This window comes from Neovison vison, chromosome 11, assembly GCF_020171115.1.
Source record: "Neovison vison isolate M4711 chromosome 11, ASM_NN_V1, whole genome shotgun sequence".
NCBI lineage: Eukaryota > Metazoa > Chordata > Mammalia > Carnivora > Mustelidae > Neogale > Neogale vison.
Genome location: NC_058101.1, coordinates 35251628 through 35275361, shown reverse-complemented (window position 1 = coordinate 35275361; position 23734 = coordinate 35251628). Strand labels below are relative to the sequence as shown.

At 37.3% G+C, this 23734-nt stretch overlaps 1 protein-coding gene across 2 annotated transcripts in view; it reads right to left on the bottom strand.

Annotated features, from left to right (window-relative positions):
- The window catches only part of PDS5A (PDS5 cohesin associated factor A), a 144712-nt gene that overhangs the window by 90069 nt on the left and 30909 nt on the right, over positions 1 to 23734 (bottom strand). The gene's annotated exons all lie outside the window — the stretch shown is intronic.

Here is a 23734-nt window from a genome sequence, read left to right as displayed (position 1 = left end):
TTAGAAGACATATATTTTAAAAAACTCATGTCTATTACAACACAAACTATTAGTTACTATTAGAGGAGTCACAATCAATTTGTGTAAATCTTCATTTAAGACTAATCATTTTAGGTAAAATTTAACCCAGATAAAAAAATTCTTAGTTTCATACATACAACCGGATTCGTCTGATATTCTGCAATATCATCAATTATGTTTCTTTTATATTTTATTATCAAAGCTGCCTTGATTTAGGCTCTTTCAAACTGCTCTCATTTCACACTTTAGTAGGTTTTAGATTTCACAAAAGAAAACCATGTTTAAGCATTTTTATGTAGCTGTACCTTTTTTTTTTTTTCCAAGATTTTATTTATTTATTTGACAGACAGAGATCACAAGTAGGCAGAGAGAGAGAGAGGAAGAGAAGCAGGCTTCCTGCTGAGCAGAGAGCCTGATGTGGGGCTTGATCCCAAGACCCTGGGATCATGACCTGAGCCGAAGGCAGAGGCTTTAACCTACTGAGCCACCCAGGCGCCCTGTAGCTGTACTTCTGATTAAAAGTTGTAATTATAAAATAACCTCTCTTATTGTTTGTAATTACAAAATTATCAAATGTACATTTTAGAATCACTCTAAAACAAAAAACCAATGCTCATTATTTGGAAGAATACTGTTAAAATATCATACTGCCCAAAGCAGTCTACAGATTCAATGCAATTTCCATAAAAATAAAAATAGTATTTTTCCACAGAACTACAATGAAGAATCCCAGAATTTCTATGGAATCACAAAAGACCCTGAATTGTCAAAGCAATTTTGAGAAAGAAGAACAAAGCTGAAGGTATCGTAATTCCAGATTTCATGACACATCACAGAGCTGTAATAATCAAAACTACGTGGTTAATAGGGGATGGGGAAAATGAGTGAAGGGGAGTTGTAAGCACAAGCTTCCACTTATGGAATGAATAAGTCATGGGGATGAAAGAAATATTGTCAGTTATATCATAATGTTTTATGGTGAGAGATCGTAGCTACACATAATGCATAAAGTTGTGGAATCACCATGCTGTACATATGAAACTAATGTAACACTGTGTGTCAATTACTCTTTAATAAAAAAAAAAAGAGAATTAAAAAAAAAAAAAACCACTAGGGTATTAGCACAGAACATACAGCTCAGAAATAAACCCATGCCTATATGGTCAATCAATCCACCAAAGAGGCAAGAATATACAATGGGGAAATGACAGTTTCTTCAACAAGTGTTGCTGGGAAAATTGGACAGCTACATGCAAAAGAATAAAACTGGACCACACACAAATATAAAATGGATTAAAGACTTACATGTAATACCTGAAACCATAAGACTCCTAAAGGAAAACACTGGCAGTAATCTTTTAGACACTGACCTTAAGCAGTATTTTTCTGGATCTGTCTCCAAAAGCAATGGAAACAAAAGCAAAAATAAACTCCTGGGGGCGCCTGGGTGGCTCAGTGGGTTAAGGCCTCTGCCTTCAGCTCAGGTCATGATCCCAGGGTCCTGGGATCAAGCCCCACATCGGGCTCTCTGCTCAGAGAGAGCTTGCTTCCTCCTCTCTGTCTGCCTGCCTCTCTGCCTGCTTGTGATCTCTGTCAAATAAATAAATAAGATCTTTAAAAAAAACCGAAAACATAAATTCCTGGGACTACATCAAGCTAAAAAGCTTTTGCACAGCAAAGAAAATCATCAATAAACCAAAAAAGGCAACCTACTGAATAGAAGATATTTGCAAATGATGTATCTGGTAAGGGGTTAATATCCAAAATATATAAAGACCCAGTAAGACCCAACAACAAAAAAAACTGAATAATCTAATTTTTTAAAATGGGCAGAGGACTCGAACAGACATTTTTCCAAAGAAGATATAAAGATGGCCAAGACACATAAAAAGATGCTCAACTAATCACTCATCATCAGGAAAATACAAATGCAAACAACAAAGCAATAACACCTCATACCTGTCAGAACGGCTAGTATCAAAAATACAAGAAATAACAAGTATTAGAGAAGATGTAAAGAAAAAGGGATCCCTCCTGCACTGTTGGTGGGAATGTAAATGGGTGTAGCCACTGTGGAAAACAGCGCTGAGGTTTCTCAAGAAATTAAAAATAGAAGCACAACATGCCTCAATAATTCCACTTCTGGGTGCTTACCTGAAGAAAATAAAAAACTAATTAGAAAAGATACATGCACCCCTACGTTTACTGCAGCATTATTTACAATAGCCAAGATACAGAAGCAACCTAAATGTCCACCGATAGAGAAGAGAATAAAGGTGATACACACACACACACACTCATACTCACACACTAGAATATTAATCTACCATAAAAAATAATGAAATCTTGCTATTCATGTTAACGTGGATGAACCTTCAGGGTATTATGCTAGGTGAAACAAATCATAAAGAAGATGACTTTATCATATGTATTGAATTTTATCTTTTTTTTTTGGGCATGCTGAGGTGATCATACTTTCCTCCTAATTCTGTAAGTAAAGTAAATCTCACTGACTGGTCTTCTAATTTTAATCCAAGTTTCCATTCCTAAAATCTAATTCTAGCCCAAGTTTCCATTTTAAAATAACACCAACTAGGTCATAACACTTGTACATTGCTAGGTCTGAATGCTATTATATTACTTCAATTTTTAATTTCAATTAAATTGAAATTGTAATTTCAATTACTTTATTCACAAAAGAAACTGACCTATAACAGATTTCTAAAGACAACTCTCTCCATTTTATTTTTTAAAAAATCTTTTAAAGATTTTTTGTTTTTCCTTATTTTAAAGAGACTGTATGAAAAGGGGGAAGGGCAGAAGGAAAGGGAGAGTATCTCAAGCATTTTCTGCACTAAGCATGGAGCCCAACATGGGGTTCAATCCCATGACCCTGAGATCATGACCCTGTGCCGAAACCAAGAGTTGGACGTTTAATCACCTGAGCCACCCAAGTGCCCCCAACCTTGTCCATTTTAGAAATGAGGTTGTACTGGCTTCAAACAAATTAGTAAGTGATCCCTTTTTCCTTACTAAATGGAAAGTTTATAATAATGATGCTTTTATCTTTCTTCCTTATATATTTAGTGAAAGTCAAATGCTCGAAGAATTATAATGGAATTTAGAAAATATTCTGGACTAAATGACAATGAAAATATAAACTATCAATAGTTGGGGGATGCAGTTAAAGTTGTACTTATAGGAAATTTACAGCCTTAAATGTATAAGCTACAAAAGTAGAAAGAATGAAAAACCAGTGATCTACATTTCCATTGCAAGCAGTTAGAAAAATACAAATTAAGTAAAAAGAAGGTAGAATCAAAGGGGGGAAAAGTTCAAACAGACGTCAATAAAGTTGAAAAACATACAAAAGAGAAAAACCAAACAATGCCAAACACTGACTGTTGAAAAGACTAGTAGAATGGACATGTCTCTTTAAGAATAAATCAAAGAGAAAGAAAGCAGGTACAAACTGCCAATATCAGGAATTAAAAAGAGGACATACTATATTATTCATCCTGATAAAAATAATAACACACTGGAGAGCGCTGTCACACAAAATACACTATCTGGATAATTCTATTTCTATGAAAAGAAACTGAATCTGAAATTTAAAACCTTCCCAGAAAAAAAATCTCCAATGTTAGATGGCTTCACTTGTGAACAAAGTCCCAAGACTATGTGGATGGGGATAGTACTAACTACTCTGATTGAAATACCAAAACTCTCCTGCCGTTCTGCTACAGCTTTGTATCCTGGTTTGGTATGCAGTTACTAGTCAGTGAGAGCCTACTTACTATTCAACTACAAACATTCCTTATCTATTAACATTTTAGTAGAGATTATCTAGTTGGAATTAGTAATATAATACAGAAGATAAACACCTGAAGTTTAGGAATTCTTAGAGAAATAAAGAGCACCAAATGGGAGTTGTGAAACTCTGAAGTCATCAGAGACAAAGTATTCTGAAGCAATCTGAGCAAGTTCAGCAGGAGGCAAGAGACAAAGTTAAAAAAAGGGCAAACTACTCCTAACTGCTATAACTAAGGAGTTTAAAATTTTATTATATCAGAAATGGGAGCTCCTATTATATAGGAAATAGGACAAAAAATATTTGTCAGAAAAATCGATGTATTTGTCATCTATTGCTGTGTGACAAAATACCCCCAAACTCTGTACCTTAAAATAATACACATACACTTGTCACACAGTTTCTATGCAGGTGGAATTGGGAGAGTGATTTGGCTTGGTGGCTTTGCTCGGACTCTCTAATGAAATTGTAATCCATCAAAGCAGTAATCTTCTGAAGGTCTAATGGGCCTACCAGGTATGCTATGAAGGTAGTAGCTCATTCACATGGTTGGTAAACTGGCACTGGCTTTTGGCAAAAGGCATCAGGGGCTCTCCAGACAACTGCTCTAAATGTCCTCATGGGATGGCGCTGGCTTTCTCCCAGAGAGTGATACAAGAACGCCAAGTCATAAATGGCAATATTTTATGAACTAACCTTCAAAAACCTACACTGTCACTTCTGAAATAGCCTATTAATTACTCAGGACAGCCCTATTCAGTCGAAATATAAGGAAATGAGGCTCATTCAGGGCCATCTTGGAGGCTAACTACCATATCATGTCTCATAATATTTACATCTTCTCTGATACTCTCTCATCAAGACGCCAGTTTTGGTTTTGTGACTTTAGGCCAATGGGACTTTACCAAGCATAATGCAAGGCGAGGCATGGTAACCGGGTGCACAAAGAGGCTGGGATGCTTCCTACTGGAACCCAGCAGCCACACTGTTAGAAGACCAGACTATTCAAGAAAGAAGGGACCATACACACAGAACCCTCGAAAATGAGACAACATTTAAAGGCAGACTACATAGAAAGCTCAAAGCCCTCCCTAGCTGAGTTCCCAGCTAAAGTTAGCTTGTAAGAGTAACCCTGCCTTACACCACATGGAGCAATCATATCACAGAGCTGTGAGGAATAATAATTTTAACCCATGAGGTTTTGTTTTACTGTACAGCAACGATTAAATTAAACCACATCCATTCTGCAGTTTTTAATATGCCTTTCTGTACTGAAGCAGGAAAGCTAAAAATTATATATCCTTGGTCATCTTACATTAAGGGTTACAGTAATAACCTAGTTTAGCCAATCAGAAGCACTTATTCCTAATTTGGAAAGTGGAAGCATGGAAGAGGTTGTGTTGCTATTGCTTCTGCTATTTTCTTTTTTTGGCTGGCACCTACGGAGCAAAGGCATTTTGTGGTGTGTGGCAGTAGCAGCATTAAGCTTTGTCAAGACAGACAGGAAGGATTCATCCATTTTGTGCTGGTACTGATCTTTCAGGTGTGGGAGGCTCTGAAGCAATCATTATGGCAATAGTTTACTCGTGACAATATTTCTGAGAGGTAGGTATTATTGTCATCTAAGTTTATGGTTAAGGAAAGTTGTACACTTGTAGGTAATCTGCCCTGGTTCACAGAGTCCCAGAACAAGATCAATACTTAGCACAGAAGGGAGGGAAGAAAGAAAATATTAGAGGGCAGCACATATGATAAAGGTATAATTTAGTTGAAATTTGGTTTCAGATAAATATCACATAAATGGCTGTTTGAAATGGGGAGCACAATATAAAGTGTATTCCTTAACATGGGGTGTGGTTTAAAAAAAAAATGATCTTTGAAAGCTGTGACAGTGGTTATTATATTAGTTCCCCACCAGTATCTTATATCCTTTTTATTATTTTTATAAAGATTTTACGTATTTATCTGATAGAGAGAGAGAGAGCACAAGTAGGCAGAGTGGCAGGCAGAGGGAGAGGGAGCAGGAGCCCCAACTTGGGCTCAATCCAAGGACTCTGGGATCACGACCCAAGCCAAAGGCAAACGCCCAACCGACTGTGCCATCCTGGTGCCTCTCTTTATATCCTTTTCAAAGTACCATATGATTTCACTTACACGAGGTACAAAGAGTAGTCAAATTTATAGAGACAAAGTAGAACAGTGATTATCGGTGATTAACAAGAGGAGGGAATGAGGACTTAGTATTTAATGAGGACTTTGTGTACTTTTAATGGGTACAGAGTTTCAGTTATGGATGATGTAAAAGTTCTGGAGATGGATGGTGCCAATGATGTACAACAATGTGAATGTACCTAACACCACTCAACTGTACACTTAAAAATGGTTAAAATGGTAAATTCTATGTTACTTATATTTAACCACAATTTAAAAAATCAGTACAAATGACTTCTAAAACTGGGGAGATATTTTCTTAGCTACATGTTAATTAATGTTACAACCAAGTGAAATAAACACCAATATATCAAAACATGTAAACAAAACAAAATAAAAAAATAAAGTTCAGGATGAAATAATAGTAGTATAATAAAAATAAAAACACAAAAGAACATACGATTCTTGGGAATCAGCTAGTTAGGTTTTCAAAACTTTCAGAAAGGAATGCTATTAATACACTCATAAAATATAGACAAGTATAGCATGAATGACCTAACCTGGCAAAAATACAGATGAGGATGACTACACATCACTGTCCCTATGAGTCCACAATACAAATATCAAAAATGGAATCTTAAAGTGAATACAGTATTTTTGTTATAAATGGCTTTGTGCTCATATAGGACATGGGAGTAGGCAGAGAGGAAAAGAGGAGTAAAGTTAATATCTGGAGAACACAGGAGACTCTTTTTTACTATTCTTGCAGCTTTTCTAAGTCTGAAATTTTATCAAACTAAAAAAACTAAAATTAAAAATGAATGCATTTACCACAAAATACAAGACATATATATTAATTAATAGCTGAAATGAAAGTTTCACCAAACAGACTTGTCTTTAAAAAAAAAAAAAGTTTCTGATTTTAAAAGAACATATTTACCATTGCATAAGTAGCTTGATACACAGATGTTACAGATCTAGGAATACAATGACACAAAGTATTCTAATTCTACTTTAAAACCTTAAAAAAATAGACTGAATTACAGGTTTCTCAAGAAAATAATTTTGTCTGTTAACATATGTATCCTCAATGATTAGAACACTGACTGGCACAAAGTGGCTGGGCATATACTTTTTTAAGAAAAAAACATTAGAATTCACAAAATGCATCTCTCTCTCTTTTTTTAAGATTTTATGTGTTTATCAGAGAGAGAGACCAAGCACAAGCAGGGAGAAGAGCAGGCAGAAGCAGGCTCCCCGCTGAGCAAGGAGCCAGAGGTGGGACTCAATCCCAGGACCCCGGGATCACCACCTGAGCCAAAGGCAGACGATTAACCAACTGAGCCACCCAGGCATCCTGCAGAAAACACATCTTTAACATCTACTCTGATTACATATACATATGAGTGTTTTATATGTGTGTGTGTGTGTGTGTGTGTGTGTGTATGTATGTGTATGTGTGTGCATGTGCACACACACCAACACTGTGACCCCTGATATATATTCCTACCGTTCTGGCATAAAACCTACTCGGTTCTAGATAATCAATTAGTAAGTATATATCTGTTTGCTAGAAATTTATTCAGAATTTTTAAGTAAATATAATCCTAAACATGGGTCTATAGCAGGGGTCACAACCAGAGAAGAGTGACATGGAAAAAAGGACTAGGAAGAAATGGAGAACACATGCCGCAACTAAAGAGTGAGCTTTAGTTAATTATTTCCAGGTGACAGTGCAGTAAAATATTGCAAAATCATCCAGGTGTTTAGGATACAACAAAATTTTAAGTGAAATAATCTGATTTGAGAATTTTAGCAACTCCAAAAAGTTCCCACTATTGCAAAGGAAAAGCAAAACATGTCTACATGTTCTATGTGGTCCTCAAATCAACAATTTAAAAACTGTTGGAAATAATTTAAGGAAAATGTCAATACAGCTATCTTTTCAGGTAAATAAATTACTTTGAAAAGTTGTTTGCCCTCTTCTTTTGTACTTAATAGAGAAATACAAGTCTTTAAACAGGTTTAAGAAAACTATGAAGAGGGACGCCTGGGTAGCTCAGCTGATTAAGCACCTGAGCCTTTGACTCAGGTCATGATCCCAGGGTCCTGGGATTGAGTCCCACATTGGGTTCCCCGATCAGCAAGGAGTCTGCTTCTCCCTTGTTGCCGCTATCTTTCTCTCTGACAAATAAATGTTACTTTTTAAACGACTTATTTATTTATATATTCGACAGACACAGATCACAAGCAGGCAGAGAGGCAGGCAGGGTGGGTGGGGTACGAAAGGAGGCTCCCCGCTGAGCAGAGAGCACGACGCAGGGCTCAATCCCATAACACTGAGATCATGACCTGAGCCAAAGGCAGACGCCTTAACCCACTGAACAACCCAGGCGCTCTAATGACAAATAAATTTTTTTAAAAATCTTAAACAAACAAACAAACAAAAACCTATTAAGAGGGGTGCCCGGGTGGCTCAGTCATAAAGTGTCTGCCTTCAGCTCCGGTCATGATCCCAGGGTCCTGGGATGGAGCCCCACATTGCATCTTGATTTTTCATCTTAAGTATTATATTAACTGGTGTTTTCTGCAGATGCCTTTTATCCGGTTGAAAAGATCTCTTTTATTACTTTTTTTAAATTTTAAGACTTTATTTATTTGACAGAGAAACAGAGAGGGGGGGCACAAGCACAGGGAGTGGGAGAGGGAGAAGCAGGCTCCTTGCTGAGTAAGGACCCTGGGTTCATGACCTGGGCTGAAGGCAGTCGATTAACAACTGAGCCACCCAGGCACCCTGCTACCTTTTATTCCTAAAGTGCTATTAGTTTTTATGATGTGTTGGATCTTTTTTCTCAGATACTTTTTCTACAATTACTGAGATAACAACATGAGTTTTCCATTTTATAGTAGTTTATGTTGAACTACATTAATATTTAAATACTAAGCCAAATTTGGGGCACCTGGGTGGCTCAGTTCGTGATCCCAAGGTCCTGGGATCGAGCCCCGCATCGGGCTCTCTGGTCAGTGGGGAGCCTCTTCCCTTCCTCTCTCTGCCTGCCTCTCTGCCTACTTGTGAACTATCTGTCAAATAAATAAATAAATAAGATCTTAAAAAAAAAAAAAATACTAAGCCAAATTTGTACTCCAAGAAAGGAGGAGTGAATTTGCCTCCCACCTGCAGGGGACATCTGATGGTGTCTAGAGACATTTTTGGTTATAACAGAGAAAAGGACTTCTATTGGCATGTACTGCATTGAGGCCAAAGATGTTGCTCAACAATGCACAGGACAGCTCCCCACAACCACCAATTGCAGGCTGAGTGAGTCAACAGGACCATGATTGAGAAACATGATCTAATAAGAGGTTAGGCAATTTTATTGCTCTTTTCACTTTGCATATTGCATCTGAGATCTATCCGTGTTGTTGCATATATCAGTTAATTTGTTCCTTTTAACCAAGAAGTATTTTGGTAGGGATATAGTTTAAATACCTTATTTATTTGATAGAGGGAGAGAGTACAAGTAGGCAGAGCAGCAGGCAGAGGGAGAAGGAGAAGTGGGCTCTCTGCTGAGTAGGGCCAGATGTGGGGCTCAATCCCAGGACCTTGGGATCATGACCTGAGTCAAAGGCAGCTGCTTAAATGACTGAGCCACCCAGGTACCCCAGGAATATAGTTTAAATATATTTTACATATATTTATTTATGTAATATATTTTACAGAATTTCAATCATTTTACTTTTTTTGAGACATGTTGGCCTAGTATTTGGACTAGTTTTTGACAATTAATGAATGAAGCCACTATAGGTATTTATGTATAAGCTTTTCTGTAAACATGTTTATATTGTATCTCTTGGGTAAAAACCTAAGAGTTGGATTGTTGGGTTATATACTAACTGCATATTCACCTTTAATATTTATACAAACTGCCAAAACATTTTCCAAAGTCATTGTATTATTGTCCATTCCCATAAACACTGTATGAGAGAGGCAGCTGCTATTCAGTAACCTTGCTGAGACAGTTTTAGTTTTCTGTTTATTCTTAGCTATACTAGTAGGGGTGTAGTGGCATCTCATTGTGGTTTTAATTTGTATTTTCTCTCTTCTTTCTTTTTTTTTTTTAAAGGGGGAGGGGCTTGAGATCAGGACCTGAGCCAAAACAAGAGTCAGATGCTTAATTGACTGGGCCACCCAGGCTCCCCTTAATTTGTATTTTCTAATAAAATTAAACAAATAAAATTCAAAACTGAGCATCTTTTCGCATATTTGTTTGCTGTTTGTACATTTTCTTGGTAAAGTGTCCTGTCAAATCTCTTGCTTTTTTTTCTGTTAAATGAGTTTTGAGAATTCTTTATATATTCTGGATACCAATTCTTTATCATATATGTATTTTGCAAATATTTTCTCTCAATGTCTGGCTCATCTTTTAAGTTTCTTAACAATATAAAATGCTTTAAGGATGATTTAAGTGATAAAGTCCAATTTATCAATTTTTTTCTCTTATGGTTTGTGTTTTTTATATCTGACCCTAAGATGTATTTGCCCAAACAAAGCCTGCAAAGTTTTCCTCCTGAATTTTTTGTAGACCATCTACAGTTTTACGTTTTTACATTTATGTCTATAATTCATTCTGAGTTAATTCCTATGTCCTGTGAGTTTCGGGTAAAGGTGTTCAGGCACCATTTGTATAAAAGACTATGCTTTCTCTCTTGAACAGTCTTGGCATCTTTGTTGAAAATAAAACTGACTGTAATGTGTAGGTCTACTTTTGGACTCTCCATTATGTTACACTGCTCTATTTATCTATCCTTTTAATAATACCACATAGTTTTGATTACTGTAGCTTCACATTAAGTTTTGAAATCAGGTAGGCTTATGAGTCCTCTAACACAGTATAAAAATAGGAGAAAGATATGAACAGACACTTTACAAAAAAAAAATTACACACTGGTGGGAGGAATATACATGTATGTCAAAACTTGTCAAACTTACGTCCTGAGAGCAATTCTCTGACACCAACTAGGTGTACAACATTTCAATTCAGTTCTGACAGTAACTATCAGGAATGAGTACAAACCTCACAAGTTAAGAGGACAAAATTCTTCTCAACACTGCCCCCTGCTTCAGATGCCACTTATAAGTCCTGGAAGCCACCCATACTTCTGACAAACCAGCGGTATCTTTAGGGCTTCCTACAATACCCTCAGGTTCAGTAATTTCTCAGAACAACTCACAGAACTCACTGAAAGCACGATACTGATAATTACAGCTTTACTATAAAGGATGCAACTCTGGAACAGCCAAGTGGAAAAAACACTTTGGGAGGAAAGAGAGGACAAAAACTTCCATGCCCTCTTGTAGTGGAATCTAAACCCTCCCAGCACACCAGTGGGTTCACCAACCAGTGACCTCCTCTGAGCCTTAGTATCCAGAGGTTTACTGGGGTTTTATCATATGACTGAACTCAATCTCTAGCCTCTCATCTCTCTCAGAGGTCAGGTGGCAAAGTTCCAACTCTCAAACCATGTGCTTGGACTTTTTGATGACTCTCTAATAGGGGAGGGCCAAGAGTTGCCTAATTAGTATAACAAAGACACTCCTCTGTGCTAAGAACTAGTAACAAAAAGTAGATATATTATTATATCATATTGCATAGTTTACTATGTGCAACCTATTGTATTTTCAATCATGAGTCAGTACAGCTGGATTTTTTTTGAAGATTTATTTATCTGACACAGAGAGGGAGGGAGAGAGCAAGCACAAGCAGGAGGAGTGGCAGAGGGAGAGGAAGAGGGAGAAGGCTCCCTGCTGAGCAGGGAGCCCAGTGTGGGCTCATCCCAGAGCCCTGGCAGACACTTGAATGACTGGGCCACCCAGGTGCCCCTAAAACTATTTTTTTTTTAAGTCACTACCTTGGTGAAAGAGTCTAAGATCTTTTTTAGCTTCCTCACTGGTGAAAATTAAATCAACCTTTTAAAGGTCCAACAAAGACAATGAGAGCTCTCCTTCACTGTTAATTCAAATGTAAACTGATAACAACCACTTCGGTGTTTTCAGTGAAGTAGAATATATGCACACCCAATGAGACAACAATTTCACCTATGTGTATGTCTATGTCCATGCCCTAAAGCAGGTTGTACATTTACACAGAATATGTATACAAGTATATTCACAGCAATGTTGATGGTAAATACAAAAAAAACCCCTAGAAATCAAATGTCAACAAAAACTGGATAAGTAGTACAACAGAGTACTATTTAGCAATAAAAATAATTGAAAAACAGATATAAGTAATAACATGGATGACGCTCAAACATTGAATAAGATGTATAACACAAGGAACAATATGATATCATTCCATTCATATAAAAATCAAAATCTAAAACTAGAAAAAACTCAAACTTTATTTTTAGAGATGCATACATAGACAATGACATTATAAGCAAACTAAGAAGACTGCATTGATACAGTGTTTACAGAAGTTTGGGTGTATTGGTATTTTTTTTTCTCTCTTTCTTTTCCCTTTTTTCCTTTTTAAGTAGCCTCCACACCCAGCATGGAGCCCAATGCAGACGATTCAACTCATGACTTTAAGATCAAGACTGAGCTGGTATCAAGAGCTGGACACTTAAATGACTGAGTCAATCAGGCACACCAATACTATTTCTTTATTCAAATGTTCACTTTATAGTTACTTATTAAACTACATAGTTTATGAATTTTTGTAAGCTGTATTTCATACATAAGAGACACACCATAACATATGTTTTTAGTAAAATAGTTAATAGCTGTTTTTAATTGCAATAAATTTTTAAGTGTGCTAATCATTGTGTGATTTTGAAAAATAAAGTATTCTATTTTTTTAGGAATACATTTTGAAATAATAATGAAACAATATAATGCTTGAGGTCTGCTTCAGGAATTCATTATTCTGCTTTGTCCATTTTTGGATCTGTTTGAATTTTTCCATAATAAAAAGTGACAAAATTTATAAAATAATATTACATGTACCATAAGAATCTCAGATTCCCTTTAAAGCAACTAATCTGATTACCTTTTAGATAACGTAAGGACTTCAAAAATTTCGACTCCATTAAAAATGAGAGGAGGAAGTGGGAGAAGGGGAAAGGAAGAGGTATACAGGGAGAAATGGAGACCTAGAGATATTAAGTAAAAAAAAAAATACAATGAGTTAATGCCAGTTCTAGGGCTAAAAACTAAAACCTGCACCTCAGGATTAATAATCTAATACCTTCCTGACACCATTTTAACTCTCACATGTCAGGGCTTTAAATTTTCAAACTGTTTTTTTTTTTCCCCATTTTCCTTATAATTCTGTCTTTTCTGCACGAGGACTTTTAAATACTGTCAAGGCAATAAAAATGTATTCATTTGTGTGGTCCGAATCTATAAAACTGTACACAGCACTCTATTTGATGAATTATGAATGAAACCATTAGTTTAGACAATCTCTACCTGTATACTAATCTTCAAACAACAACAAAAACATCTACCTTTCAGGGGTGAAAACATGTGAGCTTGGAGTTACATAAATCTTATGATTTTTATATTAATATGGTGGCTCACTCACTAAGTGTACACATGGACTGCTAGATTAGAATGAGTACTGAGCTGTTTGCCAGCATGTACTCCTTTCCACTTTTATATAATTACTTGTAACATAAATCCTTCCATCTAATGTAAATTTGGGGTGAAATATGAGAGAAGCAGTGAGGCAGGAGCACAGTTAATGCATAAGCCATTAGAACTACAAAAATAAAGTCTGTCTAATACACATTCTGATTTGGGAGTTAAACAGATTAGAGCAACTTTTGGGCTTAATGCTCAAAGTTTAAGTGACATACTGACCAAACCACATTATTATTTTATCTTTTCATTGCACTAGATTTTAAATGTCTTTCAAGAAACTTCGGTATGCTTTTTTTCTTTTCTTAAAGATTTCATTTATTGGGCACCTGGGTGGCTCAGTGGGTGAAAGCCTCTGCCTTCGGCTCAGGTCATGATCCTAGGGTCCTGGGATCCCAGGGTCCTGGGATCCAGCCCAGCATATGGTTCTCTGCTGAGCAGGGAGCCTGCTTCCCTTTCTCTCTCTCTGCCCGCCTCTCTGCCTACTTGTGATCTCTGCCTGTCAAATAAATCTTTAAAAAAAAAAAAAAAAAAGATTTCATTTATTTATTTGACAGAGAGAAAAACAGCAAGAGGAGGAACACAAACAGGGAGTAGGAGAGGGAGATTTCTACTGGGCAGGGAGCCCAATGTGGGGCTCGATCCCAGAACCCTGGGATCATGACCTGAGCCAAAGGCAAATGCTTAATTGACTGAAACACCCAGGCACCCCAAAACCTCAGTATTCTTTTCTTTTTAAAAAGATTTTATTTACTTATTTATTTGACACAGAGAGAGAGAGATCAGAAGTAGGCAGAGAGGCAGGCAGAGAGAGGGGGAAACAGGCTCCCCGCTGAGCAGAGAGCCCAATACATGGCTCAATCCCAAGACCCAGAGATCTTGACCTGAGCTGAAGGCAGAGGCTTAACCCTCTGAGCCACCCAGGTGCCCCAAAACTTCAGTATTCTTAAGGGCCCTGACTGCTTCTCTCAAAAGTAAGTTATCTTAATACTGAGTACAGTTTATACAACTTACATTCCTTCTTACACCATACCTTATCTTACTCTCATTTTCAAAATCAAATTCAATACTTCTAAGTTATTCTTAAGACATCTATTTTATTTTATTTTTTTTAAAGATTTTATTTATTTTATTTGACAGATAGAGATCACAAGTAGGCAGAGAGGCAGGCAGAGAGAGAGAGGGAAGAGGAAGCAGGCTCCCTGCTAAGCAGAGAGCCCGATGTGGGGCTCGATCCCAGGACCCTGGGATCATGACCTGAGCCGAAGGCAGAGGCTTTAACCCACTAAGCCACCCAGGCACCCCAAGACATCTATTTTAATGTCACCATAATTTAAACAATGGTTCCCACTGACCAATATCTTCTGACATTTAAAACATCATAATTTATACTTTTATGTTACTTTGATGTATGTATATACACATGTATGAATATATATGTATGCATATACTTGTAAATATAAAATGTTATATACTGATTTCAATCCCTACTCTAATCAAACTATATTATCTTACAAAAACATCCCAAGCATCTTTTTTTTTTTTAATTTATTTATTTGAGAAAGAATCTGAAGTAGACTTCATACTAAGTGCAAAGCCTATTCTGGGCTTGATCTCGCCGCCACGAGATCATGACCTGAGCTGAAACTAGGAGACGGACACTTAACCAACAGAGCCACCTAGGTAGGTGTCCCATCCTAACCATCTTTAAGGCTTTGCACAGAAAAAAGAACGAACTCATAGAGAGCACAACACTTAACTGAAGAAATATATGAATAGGCCCTAGAACTGCTTCTACCTCTAACTATCCTCCTCACTCAAAATACTTTTAAGATGTTATTTATTTACTTGAGAGAGAGTGTGCACACAAGCAGGGAGAACAGGAGAGGAAGAAGCAGGCTCCCTGGTGAGCAGGGAAAATGATGAAGAACTTAATCCCAGGACGCTGGGATCATGACCTGAGCCAAAGGCAGACGCTTAATTGGTTCAGCCATGCAGGCACCCCAAAATATACTCTTGATTAAAATATTAATTAAGGGGTGCCTGGGTGGCTCAGTGGGTTAAAGCCTCTGCTTTCGGCTCAGGTCATGATCTCAGGGTCCTGGGATGGAGCCCCGCATCGGGCTCTCTGCTCAGCAGGGAGCCTGCTTCCTCCTCTCTCTCTGTCTGCCTCTCTGCCTACTTGTGATCTCTGTCTGTCAAATAAACAAATTTAAAAAAATTCTAAAAATAAAATAAAATATTAATTAACTTAAAAATTTCTGCCCAAATTCTACTTCCTCTTCTTTTGTTTTTTTAGAGAAAGAGGCAGAAACAGTGCACACACAAGTTGGGAGAGGGGAAAGGCAGGAGGAAAGAGAGAATCTTTATGCCCAGCATGGAGCCCCACATGGGGCTCAATCTCACAACTCTGAGATCATGAACTGAGCCAAAATCAAGAGTTGGATGCTTAACCCACGGAGGCACCCAGATGCCCCTCTGCTTCCTCTTCTTTATGCCCATTTGATCTCATCTGAATGGCTCTCTGACTGAACAGAAAACAGAGTACCAATTACAAAGCATTTATACTATGGTGTCACCTTGCTGTACTAGATAATGTAAAAATCATGTATTCTCAAGATTTTGATCTCTAAGACCTAGGTGCCACATTTTACATATTCTACACTGGTCTTGTAAAGTAAGGTAGAAGTGCGTATTTTCTGAGGGAATGAAACGTACTAATACACTTTCTGACATGCTCTAGACTTTAGGGTCTGAGAATGTAAATCTCTAAAATTCTTGTCAATAACTATGTACACATTTCAAGACTAAGTGCTAATATTAAAACAAAACAAAACATTAAAAATAGGACTACCATATGATTCAGCAATTCTACGTCTGGATATTTATGTGAAGAAAACAAAAACAACGGGGCGCCTGGGTGGCTCAGGTCATGATCTCAGGGTCCTGGGATCGAGCCTCCATCGAGCCCTGATGGAATTGGTCTCTCTGCTCAGCAGAGAGCCTGCTTCCCTTCCTCTCTCTGCCTGCCTCCGTGCCTACTTGTGATCTCTCTCTGTCCCCCCTCCAAAAAAAAAAAAAAAAATTCTTAAAAAAAAAAGAAAGAAAGAAAACAAAAACACCAACTTGAAAAGATATCTACACCTTCATGTTTAATGCATCATTATTTACAACACTCAAGATACGGAAACAACTTGTGTCCACAGAAGAATGGATAAAGAAATTGTGTTTTTTTGCCTTTTTTTTTTTTTAAAGATTTTATTTATTTATTTGACAGAGAGAAATCACAAGTAGATGGAGAAGCAGGCAGAGAGAGAGAGAGAGGGAAGCAGGCTCCCTGCTGAGCAGAGAGCCTGATGCGGGACTCGATCCCAGGACCCTGAGATCATGACCTGAGCTGAAGGCAGCGGCTTAACCCACTGAGCCACCCAGGCGGTTTTTTTTTTTAAAGATTTATTTATTTATTTGACAGGCAGAGAGGCAGGCAGAGAGAGAGGAGGAAGCAGGCTCCCTGCTGAGCAGAGAGCCCGATGTGGGGCTCGATCTCAGAACCCCGGGATCATGACCTGAGCCGAAAGCAGAGGCTTTAACCCACTGAGCCACCCAGGTGCCCCAGAAATTGTGTTTTTTAAACACGCACTCTCACACCATGATATTACTCAACTACAAAAAAGAATGAAACCTTGTTATTTTCAAAACATGGATGAACCTCAAAAGCATTATGCTAAAAGTAAAATAAGTCAGAAAAAGACAAATACCATATGCTCTCTCTTATATGTGGGATCTTAAAAAACAAAAACAGGGGCGCCTGGGTGGCTCAGTGGGTTAAGCCGCTGCCTTTGGCTCAGGTCATGATCTCAGGGTCCTGGGATTGAGTCCCGCATCGAGCTCTCTGCTCAACAGGGGGTCTGCTTCCCTCTCTCTCTCTCCCTGCCTCTCCATCTACTTGTGATTTCTGTCAAATAAATACATAAAATCTTTAAAAACAAAAATAAAACACCAAGCCCACAGGCTCAGAGAAAAAATGGTGGTTGCCAAAGGCGGGGGGTGCGGGGTGGGAGAAATGGGTGAAGTGTTTATTTTTTTAGTTTAAGGTGAATAATTCCTAATGAAAAAACAAAGAAACCCTGTACCTGGGCAAGAGGGGGGAAAAACCCACAAGAAACAACAACAAAACATCAATACAGCTATTTCATTCAATTTCAAGAAATTAAGTTATTCTCGGGAAAAACTCAAAAAGCTGTTTTACTAACAAGCCAGTAGAGATTACTTGAGGATACAATTTGTTTTGTTACTAATATATTTAGTTGATGTTAGTATTCTTTAATGAGACATTATTATTTTATACCTAAATTGCGTGGTATAGAAAAGTTAGATACTACAATACCACTACCCTCTTCCTAAACTCCAAACCCAAATTTATTCTAAAGGCCCATCCTATTAGTCCCAAGCCATTTAATAAGTATATACTATAAAACTACACTTTCAATGACTCCTGAAAGTTTCTTAACTAGAGGAAATGTTTTACTACATTTAATTCCACTTTTAAGGTAATCCAGTCCTACCAGGGTCCTAAAAATAACCTGGATACTGACTGTAACAGAAACAAGTCATCACAGAAGCTATTTTAGCTTCAAGGGAAATTTATAAGGTCCTAAAATATGAATAGCCTTGAAGCCTCAAACCTGTACTGAGGTTTCAGAGGTTCTGACTTTGGTTTTAACAAACTCACAGATGTTCTTGGGGTAGCAGGTTGAAGGATAAAATGAGTGAAGTCAACAATATACAAACCAATTAATTATTCTACAGTTTGACCCTCATGTAACAGAAAAAATTCTCAATGAAGGCAGATACAATGAATCTGTAATAGTACTAATAACTTTTATTTATTGAGTTTTTGCTATGTTTGGGAATATTTCAAGTAATTTAAATGTTGTATTAACTCCTCTAATGCACTGATTACTTATGGGAGGGATTATCATCATCATTTAACAGATGAGGAAACCAGGCTAAGTAACTTGCTCCAGGGCATAAACATTCAAATCCAGGCAGTGTGACTTACCACTCTCGTGTCCCTCTTACCACTCATCCTATACATTATATATAGTATAGTTGGGCAGGACAAGTGGTTGTCCAAAATGACTACAGAAAATTAAAATACCTACACATACAGAGAGTACACTGTTGAAACTATACTGTTGCAGTGCTATAAATTCTAAGTGTTTATGTTACGTTTCCAAGCCAACTCAAAAGGCCTATTTTCCTCACAATGTAACTAGGTGAAGACCATAGTAGAGAACTTGGATGGGAGGAGATGGCAGCTTAATATATACTGTTAATATGTTAATTTAACTTCAAGTTTTCTAGTTTTCCTTTTCCTAAAGGTGGATTATTTGCCCTATTCTTAAAATGATCCATCATTATCCAAGATCTTTCTCCTCAAAAATGCAATGAGGGGACGCCTGGGTGGCACAGTTGGTTAAGTGTCTGCCTTCAACTCAGGTCATGACCCCAGGGCCCTAGGATTGAGTCCCCATTGGGCTCCTTGCTCAAAATGGAGACTGCATCTCCCTCTGCCTGCCACTCCTGCTGCCTGTGTTCCCTCTCTCAAGAGCTCTGTCAAATAAACAAATAAATAAAATCTTTGAAAAAAAAATGCAAAGTAACTGGCTTATATCAAGGTTAAGTGGACTAAAATTTGGAAGAAAGAAGAAGAAAAACAAGGTTAAAGCAGACAGTTATATACATGTGGGAAAAAAACAGATGGAATTAATTATGGTACGCTGAGTGAAAGCCAGAGGATAACCAATTTTAAGTATAGGGAAAATCGCTAGGGGCAAAATGAAAAGGCAATGGTGGGAAAGGGTAGACAGTGGCAGGGAAGCAGAACTGAACAAAGGCTTCTATATCAGTTGCCAGAAAATACTTCTGCCCAAAAGAACTTGGTAATTGCTACAGAAAAGTTAAATCAAAAGCTGGTTTTTTAAAAGGATCAACAATATGGACAAATCTTTAGCTAAACAGTCGAAGAAAAAAGAGAGAAGACTCAAGTGACTGGAATCAGAAATGAAAGAGAGGATATTGCTATTGACCACACTGAAATAAGAAGGATTTTAAAGGAATACTATGAAGAACTGTATGCTAATAAATTACACAACTTAGATGAAAAGCATAAATTCTTAGAATAACACAAACAGCTCAAGAAAAAATAGAAAATCTGAATAAATTTATAACAAACGAAGAGACTGAATTAGCAATAAACAATATACACAAAGAAAAGCCCAGGCCCAGGTGGCTTTTACTGATAAATTCTACTTAACATTTAAATAATTAATACTAATTTTCCCCAAACTCCCAAAATATAAGATGATGAAACACTTCTAACTCATTTTATGAGGTCAATATTAACCTAATTCCAAAATTAGACAAGATATCATAGGAAAACTGTAGACTAATCTCTTAAAAAATACAGATGCAGGGCGCCTGGGTGGCTCAGTGGGTTAAGCCAGAGCCTTTGGCTCGGGTCATGATCTCAGGGTCCTGGGATTGAGTCCCGCATCGGGCTCTCTGCTCGGCAGGGAGCCTGCTTCCTCCTCTCTCTCTGCCTACTTGTGATCTCTCTCTGTCAAATAAATAAATAAATAAATAAAATCTTTAAAAAAAAAAATACGGGGCGCCTGGGTCGCTAAGGGGGTTAAAGCCTCTGCCTTCAGCTCAGGTCATGATTCCAGAGTCCTGGGATCAAGCCCCACATCGGGCTCTCTGCTCAGCGGGGAGCCTGCTTCCTCCTTTCTCTCTGCCTGCCTCTCTGCCTACTTGTGATCTCTCTCTGTCAAATAAATAAATAAATAAAATCTTTAAAATAAATAAATAAATAAAAATTAAAAAAATACGGATGCAAAAATCTTCAACAAAATACCAGCAAAAAAAAAATCCAACAACATATAAAAAGAATTATACATTATGATCAAGTGGGATTTATGCCAGGGAAACAAGGTTGGTATATCACTTGAAAAATCAATTAATGTAATACATCAATATCAACAGAATAAAAACACAAAAGTCACATGATCATCTTAGTAGATGCGGAAAAAGAGTTTCACAAAATCCAACACCCTTTGATAATAATACTCAAGAAACTAAAGGGGAAATTCAACATGATAGAGGGCATTTAAAAAAATTCACAGACAGGGACGCCTGGGTGGCTCAGTTGGTTAAGCAGCTGCCTTCGGCTCAGGTCATGATCCCAGCGTCCTGGGATCGAGTCCCACATCAGGCTCCTTGCTCGGCGGGGAGCCTGCTTCTCCCTCTGCCTCTGCTTGCCATTCTGTCTGCCTGTGCTTGCTCTCTCCCCCCGCCTTCTCTGATAAATAAATAAAATCTTAAAAAAAAAAATCCACAGACATCATTCCTAATGGCAGAAAACTGGATGTTTTCCCACTAAGATGAGGAATAAGGCAAAGACGTCTGCTTTTATCACTTCTATTTAACATTATACTGAAGGTTCTAACCAGGATACATGGGCAAGATAAAGACATAAAAACATCCAGATTAGAAAAGAAGTACAGTTATCTTTATTCACAGATTACATGATCTTATATATAAAAATGCCTAAGGAATTCATTAAAACCAATTAAAATAAGTTTAGGAAGGGTGAAGGATCCAAGATCAGTATATAAAAATCAATCAAATTTCTAAATACTTGGAATAAACAATCTGAAAATAAAATTAAGAAAACAATTCCATTTGCAGTGGTATAAAAGAATAAATTATATTTAAAATTAACATAGGAAGTATAAAACTTATACTCTGAAAACTACAAAATATTGTTAAAAGCAGTCAAAGCTCTAAACAAATGGAGAAACATCCCATGTTCATGGATGAGAAGACTTAGCACTGTTAGGATGGAAATAGTCCCCAAGAGGATATACACCTTCAATGAAATTTCACATCTGAATTCAAGCCGGCTTCTTTGCAGAAACTGACATGCTGATGAATAGCAAAAACAATGCTGAAGAACAACTAAGTAGGAGGATTCACACTTCCTGATTTCCAAACTTACTAAAAAGCAACAGTAATCATGATAGTATATAAAGTTCTCATCACAAGGAGAAAAACCATTTTTTTAAGAAATTTATTTGAGAGAGAACACATGTGCACTCAGGGAAGAGGGGCAGAGGAGAAAGAGTCACAAGTAGACTCCCCCATGGGGCTCAATCCCATGATCCCAAAGATTATGACCAGAGCCGAAACCAAGAGTCAGACACACAAACAACTGTGCCACCCTGGTGCCCCCTCCCACCAGAAAACATTTTAAAATCTACACAAGATGGACATTAACCAAACTTACTGTAGTAATCACTTCACAATATATGTAGGTCTAGTTGTTATGTGGTATGCCTCAAATTTATACAGTGTTGTATATCAATCATATCTCAATAAAACTGGGGGAGAGGGGAGGCAGTGTGGTACTGGCAAAAGGACAGGTATAAAATCAATGGGAACAGAATTAAGGGTTCAGTATAAACACATACATCAATGATCAACTTATTTTCAACATGTGTACCAAAGCCATCCAATGGGGAAAGAACAGCATTTTTAATAAATGATGCTAGAGGGCGCCTGGGTGGCTCAGTGGGTTAAGCCGCTGCCTTCGGCTCAGGTCATGATCTCAGGGTCCTGGGATCGAGTCCGGCATCAGGCTCTCTGCTCAGCAGGGAGCCTGCTTCCCTCTCTCTCTCTCTCTGCCTGCCTCCCCATCTACTTGTGATTTCTCTGTCAAATAAATAAATAAAATCTTTAAAAATAAATAAATAAATAAATAAATAAATAAATAAATAAAGCTGGAGAAAGAACAGTTTTTTCAATAAATGGTGCTGGGGCGACTGAATAGTCACTTGCAAAAGAATGAATGTGCACCCTCACACAATGCAGAAAAATAAACAATTTTGACCAATTTCAATTTCTTGAATACTCTGACTGAAACAGATCAAAGACCTACATAGAAGAGCTAACACTGTAAAACTCTTTACAAAAAACAGGCATAAATCTTTGGGACCTTAGTTTAGGCAATGGTTATTAGATATGACACCAAAAGTATAAGTGACAAAAGAAAAAAAAGATAAACTGTGGCTTTTATCAAGATGAAGTACTTATACACCAAGGACATCATAAAGTGAAAAGACAACCCAAAAAACAGGAGAAAATTTCTGCAAATCATCTACCTGATAAGGAGCCTATATCCAAAATAAAAGAACTCTTACAATTCAATAATAAAAAGACAAAGAGCCCAATTTAAAAATGGGCATAGGACCCAAATAGGTATCTCGCCAAAGAAGATCTACAAATGGCTAATGAGCACATGGAAAGATTCTTGATATCATTAGTTATCAGGAAAATGAAAATCAAAACTACAGTGAGCAGCACTTGGGTGGCTCAACTGGTTAAGTGTCCAACTCTTGAACTCAGGATTTTGAGTTCAAGCCCTGCATGGAGATACCACTTCATATATACAAGGTTAGCTAGGATCAAAAAGTCAGGTAATTACAAGTGTTAAAAAGGAGGTGGAGAAATTGGAAACCTCATACACTTGTAAAAAATATAAAATGGTATACACACTTTGGAAAAGTTTGCATTTCCTCAAAATGACTGAACAGTTGCCATATGACCCAAAACTCCACTTTTAAAAGCAAAAAAAGTAAAAATGTATGTTCACACAACAATCTGTACACAGACGTTTATAGCAGCATTATTCCTAACAGCAAAAAGGTGGAATTACTCCAAATGTCCATCAACTGACAATGGATAAACAAGATTTGATATATCCATATAATGAAATATTATCTGGTCATAAAAAGGAATGCAGCACTGATGCTACAAAATGGGGGAACACTACAAACATTATGCTAAATTAAAGAAATCAGTTTGAGAAACTATGTTATATGATTCTAACTATATGAAACATCTGGACAGGGGGAATGTACAGAGACAGAAAGTAAATTAGTGACTGCTTAGAGCTGGAGGGCATAGCGAAGTGACAGCTAAAGGATACAAGGTTTCTTTCTGAGGTGATGAAATTGCTCTAAAATGGCCTCTGGTGAGGGTTC